Genomic DNA, 8,533 nt, shown 5'->3' with positions numbered 1-8,533 from the left:
AAGATTTTCATGCCATATCTAGACAAGTTTGTCATCGTATTCATTGATGATATCTTGATATATTCCAAAGACAAAGCAGAACATGCTGAACATCTGAGGTTAGTGTTGCAAACACTAAGAGAACATCAACTCTATGCCAAATTCAGCAAGTGTGAATTTTGGCTAGATCAAGTGGAATTTCTTGGTCATGTCATTAGCAAAGATGGAATAGTTGTTAACCCGAGCAAGGTAGCGACAGTTTTAGAATGGGAAGCACCCAAGACTGTCAAGGAAATCCGAGGATTCCTAGGAATGGCGAGGATACTATCGGAGACTCATTGAAGGATTCTCCAAGATAGCGGGACCAATGACGAATACGTTAAGGAAAAACACACCATTCGTGTGGTCGGAGGAGTGTGAGAAGAGTTTTCAAACTGCGAAAGAGAAACTCACCACGGCACCGGTGTTGGCGAGTTCCTGAAGTTGGCAAGGATTACACGGTGTCTTGTGACGCATCCAAACATGGATTGGGTTGCGTACTTATGCAAGATCGGAAAGTGATATCTTATGGATCAAGGCAACTCAGACCTCATGAAGTGAATTATCCAACACATGACTTAGAATTAGCGACGAGTTGTATTTGCACTAAAAACTTGGAGGCATTTTCTTTATGGAGCCAAGTGTGAGCTCTATACGGATCACAAGAGTCTCAAGTACTTCTTCACTCGGAAAGAACTCAACATGAGGCGAAAAAGATGGCTTGAACTGATAAAGGATTATGATTTGACCATCAGTTATACTCCAGGAAAGGCTAATGTTGTAGCAGATGCCTTGACTAGGAAGAGCACTGGAGGAGTGGAACAAGAGTTATCACCAGAGTTGAGGAAGGAAATAAGCCAAGCCCAAATACAACTTTGGGAGAAAGAAGCTCATGAAGTACTATCGGCTTTACAAGTAGCCGATGAGCTAAATGTCAACCTGAAGAATGAGATTATGATGGGACAGTTGGACGACCCATTCATCGTGGAGGAGATGAGAAGGATAGATGAAGGTAGACCATCAGAATTTCACCGAGGAGAATCAGGATCACTATGGTTTCAGAAGAGGATTTGCGTTCCGGATATTGCTGAAATCAAAAAGTAATACTCCGGGAAGCCCATCAAACACCATACTCCATACATCCGGGAAGTACAAAGATGTACATGGATCTAAAAGAGCTATTCTGGTGGAACAACATGAAAAGAGAAATAGCACAATATGTGGCGGAATGCCATACCTGCCAAAGGGTGAAGGCTGAACACCAGAGTCCGGCGGGAAAATTACAACCTTTACCCATTCCGGAATGGAAATGGGAGGAGAGAGGAATGGATTTCATCACCGGACTACCCATGACTAATAAAAAGAAGGACATGATATGGGTAATCGTGGACCGGTTGACGAAAAGTGCACACTTCTTAGCGGTGAACCGAGCGGGATAAAGGAGAGAAACTCATCGATCTTTATATCAAAGAGATCGTGAGTAAACATGGAGTGCCCAAGAAGATCGTGTCAGATCGAGGATCCGTGTTCACGTCGGCATTTTGGAAGCAACTACACGAAGCTTTAGGATCCAAGTTGGACTATAGTACCGCCTATCATCCTCAGACAGGTGGACAAACGGAGAGAACTAACCAGATCCTAGAGGATATGCTTAGGGCTTGTGCCCTAGACTTCGGAGGATCATGGGAGGAGCACTTGCCACTGGCGAGTTTTCATACAATAATAGCTATCAAAGCAGCATCAAGATGGCACCGTTCGAAGCTCTGTATGGAAGGAAGTGTAGATCACCTATATGCTGGTATGAAGCTGGAGCAAGCAAGGAGTTTAATCCTGATTATGTCAAGGAAAAGAAACAAATTATTGACATTATAAGAGATAGGCTCAAGATCGCCCAAAGCCGACAAAAGAGTTATGCCGATCAAAAGCGAAGGACATGGGAGCCACAAGTTGGAGACATGGTATATCTCAAGGTGAGCCCGATGAAAGGACTTCAAAGATTTGGAGTAAAGGAAAGTTAAGCCCTAGATACATCGGACCTTTCAAGATTCTGAGTCAAAACCGAGGGTTAGCCTTTGAATTAGAACTACCGGGAAGGTTATCCCAAGTTCACAACGTATTCCACGTGTCACAACTCAGAAAGTGTTTGAAGACCCCAGATGAGCCAGTATCACATGAAAAGCTCGAGTTCCAACCAGACTTGACCTACATCGAGAAGCCAGCGAAGATTCTCGAGGAGAACTGGAAACAACTCAGGAATCGAGCCATAAAATACTGCAAGATACAATGGAAGCATCACCCCGAGAGGGAAGCCACCTGGGAAAAGGGGGAAGACACTGAGGAAAACATACCCGAACTCTTCGGGTATTACAACCACAACTTCGGGACGAAGTTTTCTTTAAGGGAAAGGTTGTAATGTCCCGGAGTTTAGAGGCGATCGAAGGGTAGATTTTAGAAAGGGATGTGCATTGCATTGTAAATTACGGGGAAATTTCGCGCTTTTAAAACAAAGCTGCATCGAAGAGGGACAGGTTTCTCTCTCGACATCCTACAGGGTTAGGGTTTCGAGAGTGCGATGAACTTGTTCTTACTTAACTAGATTAGGGTTTTGAGAAGAGAGAGAGAAGATGCATCACAAACTTAAGTTGCATGATTGAATTCAAAATTAAGTTGTATGATTGAATTCAAACCAAATTTGAATTTGAATTTCAAATTGAAACATCAAATGGATATCACATAATTCAAACTTGAGATAATTTAATAAACAATTATCACTAATCAAGATTATAAATAATACAACAATTATATAAAGCTCAATAAGGAAAATGGGAGCTTTATTGATAATCACACACAATACAAAGTCAGTTAAAATATCCAGAATAGTAATATGAATTATTACAACACATTACACAAATGGGAAAGAAAAATAGAAAAGAAAATAAAAAGAAAGATTACAAAGGAATGAATCTATCCTAAATACTACAAAGTAGTCTTCATTTGATCTTGGACTTGATCATCTTCTGGATCATCTTGATCAGCTCACTTATACCCTGCACACAAACACAACAAAGCAAAGGATTATGAAATTGAGCAGATATGGATCAGCTCTGCCGAGCTGATCATCTCACAGCCAAGGACCAAGCCAGATACCAAGTACTGGTACACACACACAGCCTAGTAGCTCACAAGGCACTGTGCATGTACCACAGCACACACACACAACCAGGAGAGTCACCAAATTGGTGCCAGTCCAAGCTGTCGACCAGAGGAGCCAACAAAGGTTCATATAAAACCTTTTCACAGCCAGAAAGCCTAGCAGCTCATCGGCAGAATCTCCAAAGGGTAAGAACAGCAAGAACAGGAAGAACAGCCAGAGCTGTTCAACCTGTCCAAAATCACCACAGAATCAAATCAAGCTTCACAAGCTCACAAGGAGGAGCAGGACAAGCACCAGCTCATCCTTAAAGCAAACCAAGCAACCAGAAGCCATCCTCTACACCAACACCCCATTTCTAGGAGCTGGAGTGAGGTATACACAAAGCATCATGAGCAAGCATCTGTCTTGCTCATAAATAAGCATATGCATCAATCACACACAAGCAAAAGGGTGTGAGTACCCTGTTTGTATCATCATTTGGCTACCAGCCATATGATGCAAGCAAAATAAGGGTACAACCATTAGGAATGGATCCAAGGGAACACTGATCAAGCCAATAGAATTAAAAGTGACTTAACTAGGGAAATCCAGCAAGGAACTAATCCCTATCTAGCTACCCAGATTCACCTAGCAACACACAACTAGCTAAGCCATCAGATTATTGGACAGTTATCTGTCCAGTATGATTTCAACATCAAATAACCTAGCAGCCTATGAAAGACTACCAGGATTAGTGCACAGAAGCAGCCAACGGGGGTAGGAGCAACCATTTCTAGCAGATAAAGCCTGCTAGGGTCACAACAGCTACCTAGCCACACAAGAAAGTCACCAAAGCAGTATATCATTACCCAGAAGGGTTCAAATGGAGCTAGGGTTCCCAATAATTGATTGGCATCCCTCTAGCTCAATCTTATTAATTGTAAGATAATCATTATTGATAAACAGTTCACATCATTTATCTATTTAGCCAAGCATGGAATTACAGATAAATGAAACAGACAAGTAACCAAGCACTAACATCTTGCCAGTGACCCAATGGCTCACTGCAAGCATCAGATGATGCTTGAGCAAGCATTAACACTCACTAGCACAAGTGCATGTGTCACACAGACACCAAGATGAGCACCAGATAGGCACAGGCAATGAGTAAGCATGTAAGCCACAAGCAAGTGGTGATCAATTGATCACCGGAGCACTGCTAGGGCATGTCACTTGCATGCTAGAATCAATTAATGGCATCACATAGGAATTATATGAATTAAGCAGCCACGAGTTAAGCAACAATTGCATCACGGGCTAACACATAAACCAATTTTATAATTGTATCCAGAAGCATATCATCAAGGAATTGATGTATATGGTCAACAATTAAGCAAGGCCAAGCCTACCATGAGCCGGAACTCAATAATCACCACACAAACAATATTTTCTCTTGCTAAACGAGCAAGAATCACTCACAGTAATGAACTAAGGGGGGCAGAGCATATCACAGCACAAGCCAGCAAGCAACACCAATGGCTAGTGATGCTCAGATGAGCAACTAGACAGATTATAGAAGGTGTAAACCCAAGGGTGAGCAGAGACTAGAAATAAAGGAAGCACAAGCCACAGTAAGCTTTGCACACGAGCATAGACTAGGGCAAGCATGGCAGTAGCAGCACAGCAAGCAGCATACGCATAACAGTAGAGCAAGCACATTAGCTAGAAGCCATGGCACATGTAGGCAGCAGCAGTGAGACAGCCGTAGCTCAGCTAGGAGGCGGAGTAGAGGAAGAAGAAAGAGAGGGAGCCACTTACAGGCGAAGCAGAGACGCGCAACCTTGGCGGCACCACGGCGGCACACGCCGGGCTAACGGCGGCGCTAGGCCAAGCCGGGCAAGGCCACCACCTCGCCGCAACGCCAGCTTCATCACGGCGGCGCCACGGTGCCTGGGACGCCGGTGAATGATGTCTACGGGTCTTCTATTCTTGTAGACAGTGTTGGGCCTCCAAGAGCAGAGGTTTGTAGAACAGCAGCAAGTTTCCCTTAAGTGGATCACCCAAGGTTTATAGATCTCAGGGAGGAAGAGGTCAAAGATATCCCTCTCAAGCAACCCTGCAACCACAAAGCAAGAAGTCTCTTGTGTCCCCAACACACCTAATACACTTGTCGGATGTAAAGGTGCACTAGTTCGGCGAAGAGATAGTGAGATGCAAGTAATATGGATGAGTATGAGTGGTAATAGTAATCTGAATAAAATATGGCAGCGAGTAAACATTCAACAAAACAAGTAAACAAACGGAGATTCGATGCTTGGAAGCAAGGCCTAGGGATCCCGCTTTCACTAGTGGACACTCTCAACAATGATCACATAATAGGACTACTCTACACCCTCTTGTTGGATGATGAACACCACTAACTGTGTAGGATTACACGAACCCTCAATGCCGGAGTTAACAAGCTCCACAATATTCAATGTTCATATTTAAATAACCTTAGAGTGTAAGATAGATCAACACAATCACACCGAGAACTAACATAGCATGCACACTGTCACCATCACACTATGAAGGAGGCATAGATCACATCAATACTATCATAGCAATAGTTAACTTCATAATCTACAAGAGATTACAATCATAGCCTACGCCAAGTACTAACACGGATGCACACACTGTCACCATTACACCGTGCAGGAGGAATAGAGTACTTTAATAACATCACTAGAGTAGCACATAGATAATACTCAACTTGATCACAAAGAGAGAGAGAGATGAACCACATAGCTACAGCGGAGCCCTCAGCCCCGGGGGTGAATTACTCCCTCCTCATCATGGAGGCAGCGATGGCGGTGAAGATGGCGGTGGAGACGGCGGTGGAGATGACTCGGGGGCAATTCCCCGTCCCGGCAGGGTGCCGGAACAGAGACTTCTGTCCCCCGAATTGGAGTTTCGCGATGTGGCGGCGCCCCTGGAGTCTTTCTGGAGTTTCGTCAAGAGGTATCGCGTTTTTATGTCGAAAGGGGTCTTATAGGCGAAGAGGCGGCGCAGGAGGGGCACCAGGGCGCCCTCCCCATAGGCCGGCGCGGCCAGGGGCCTGCCCGCGGGGCCCTATGGTGTGGGGCCCCTGGGCCTCCCCTCCGGGTCTCCTTCGGTGTCCTGGTCCGTCTCGGTGAATTATGATGTTTGGTCTTCGTTTCGTCGAATTCCGAGAATATTGCCCGAAAGCCTTTCTGGAACCAAAAACAGCAGAAAACAGGAACTGGCCCTTCGGCATCTCGTCAATAGGTTAGTTCCGGAAAACGCATAAAAACGATATAAAGTGTGAACAAAACATGTAGGTATTGTCATAAAACAAGCATGGAACATCGAAATTATAGATACGTTGGAGACGTATCGGCATCCCCAAGCTTAGTTCCTACTCGTCCTCGAGTAGGTAAACGATAAAAGATAATTTACGAAGTGACATGCTACCAACATAATCTTAATCATACTATTGTAAAGCATATGAGATGAATGCAGCGATTCAAAGCAATGTTAATGCAATGAGTAAACAATTGAACCATATAGCAAAGACTTTTCATGAACAGTACTTTCAAGACAAGCATCAATAAGACTTGCATAAGAGTTACTCATAAAGCAATAAATTCGAAGTAAAAGCATTGAAACAACACAAAGGAAGATATAAGTTTCAGCGGTTGCTTTCAATTTCAACATATATATCTCATGGATAATTGTCAACATAAAGCAATATAACAAGTGCAATAAGTAAACATGTAAGAATCACTGCACACAGTTGATACAAGTGTTTGCTTCTAAGATAGAAAGAATAGGCAAACTGACTCAACAATAAAGTAAAAGATAGGCCCTTCGCAGAGGGAAGCATTGATTACTATATTTGTGCTAGAGCTTTTATTTTGAAAACATGAAACAATTTTGTCAACGGTAGTAATAAAGCATATGAGTTATGTGTAAGACATCTTATAAGTTGCAAGCCTCATGCATAGTATACTAATAGTGCTCGCACCTTGTCCTAATTAGCTTGGGTTGCATAGCATATGTTTCAACCAAGTGTCACAAAGGGGTACCTCTATGCCGCCTGTACAAAGGTCTAAGGAGAAAGCTCGCATTGGATTTCTCGCTTTTGATTATTCTCAACTTAGACATCCATACCGGGACAACATAGACAACAGATAATGGACTCCTCTTTAATGCATAAGCATTCAACAACGAGTTATTATCCTCATAAGAGATTGAGGATTAGCTGTCCATACTCGAAACTTCCACCATGAATCATGGCTTTAGTTAGCGGCCCAATGTTCTTCTCTAACAGTATGCATACTCAAACCATTTGATTGTGAAAACCTCCCTTACTTCAGACAAGACGAACATGCATAGCAACTCACAAGTTATTCAACAAAGGTAAAAGAGTTGATGGCGTCCCCAGAAAACATGGTTACCGCACAACAAGCAACTTATTAAGAAATAAGACACATAAGTACATATTCTTCACCACGATAGTTTTTAAGCTATTTTGTCCCATGAGCTATATATTGCAAAGGTAAAGAATAGAAATTTTAAAGGTAGCACTCAAGTAATTTACTTTGGAATGGCGGAGAAATACCATGTGGTAGGTAGGTATGGTGGACACAAATGGCATGGTTATTGGCTCAAGGATTTGGATGCACGAGAAGAATTCCTCTCAATACAAGGCTAGGCTAGCAAGGTTGTTTGAAGCAGACTCAAGTATAAAAGGTGCAGCAAAGCTCACATATGAACATATTGTAACTATTATAAGACTTTACATTGTCTCCTCGTTGTTCAAACACCTCAACCAGAAAATATCTAGACTCTAGAGAACAATCATGCAAACCAAATTTTAACAAGCTCTATGTAGTTATTCATTAATGGGTACAAGGTACATGATGCAAGAGCTTAAACATGATCTATATGAGCACAACAATTGCCAAGTATCAAATTATTCAAGACATTATACCAATTACCACATGTAGCATTTCCCGTTTCCAACCATATAACAATTAACGAAGCAGTTTCAACCTTCGCCATGAACACTAAAAGATAAAGCGAAGAACACATGTGTTCATATGAACCAGCGGAGCGTGTCTCTCTCCCACACAAGCATGTATTTATTCAGAGAATGAAAATAACAAAACGAAAATAAAAGCACACAGACGCTCCAAGTAAAGCACATAAGATGTGCCTGAATAAAAATATAGTTTCAGGGGAGGAACCTGATAATGTTGTCGATGAAGAAGGGGATGCCTTGGGCATCCCCAAGCTTAGACGCTTGAGTCTTCTTGAAATATGCAGGGGTGAACCACCGGGGCATCCCCAAGCTTAGAGCTTTCACTCTCCTTGATC

This window comes from Lolium rigidum, chromosome 2 (assembly GCF_022539505.1).
Source record: "Lolium rigidum isolate FL_2022 chromosome 2, APGP_CSIRO_Lrig_0.1, whole genome shotgun sequence".
Lineage (NCBI taxonomy): Eukaryota > Viridiplantae > Streptophyta > Magnoliopsida > Poales > Poaceae > Lolium > Lolium rigidum.
This window is presented reverse-complemented; position numbering follows the sequence as displayed.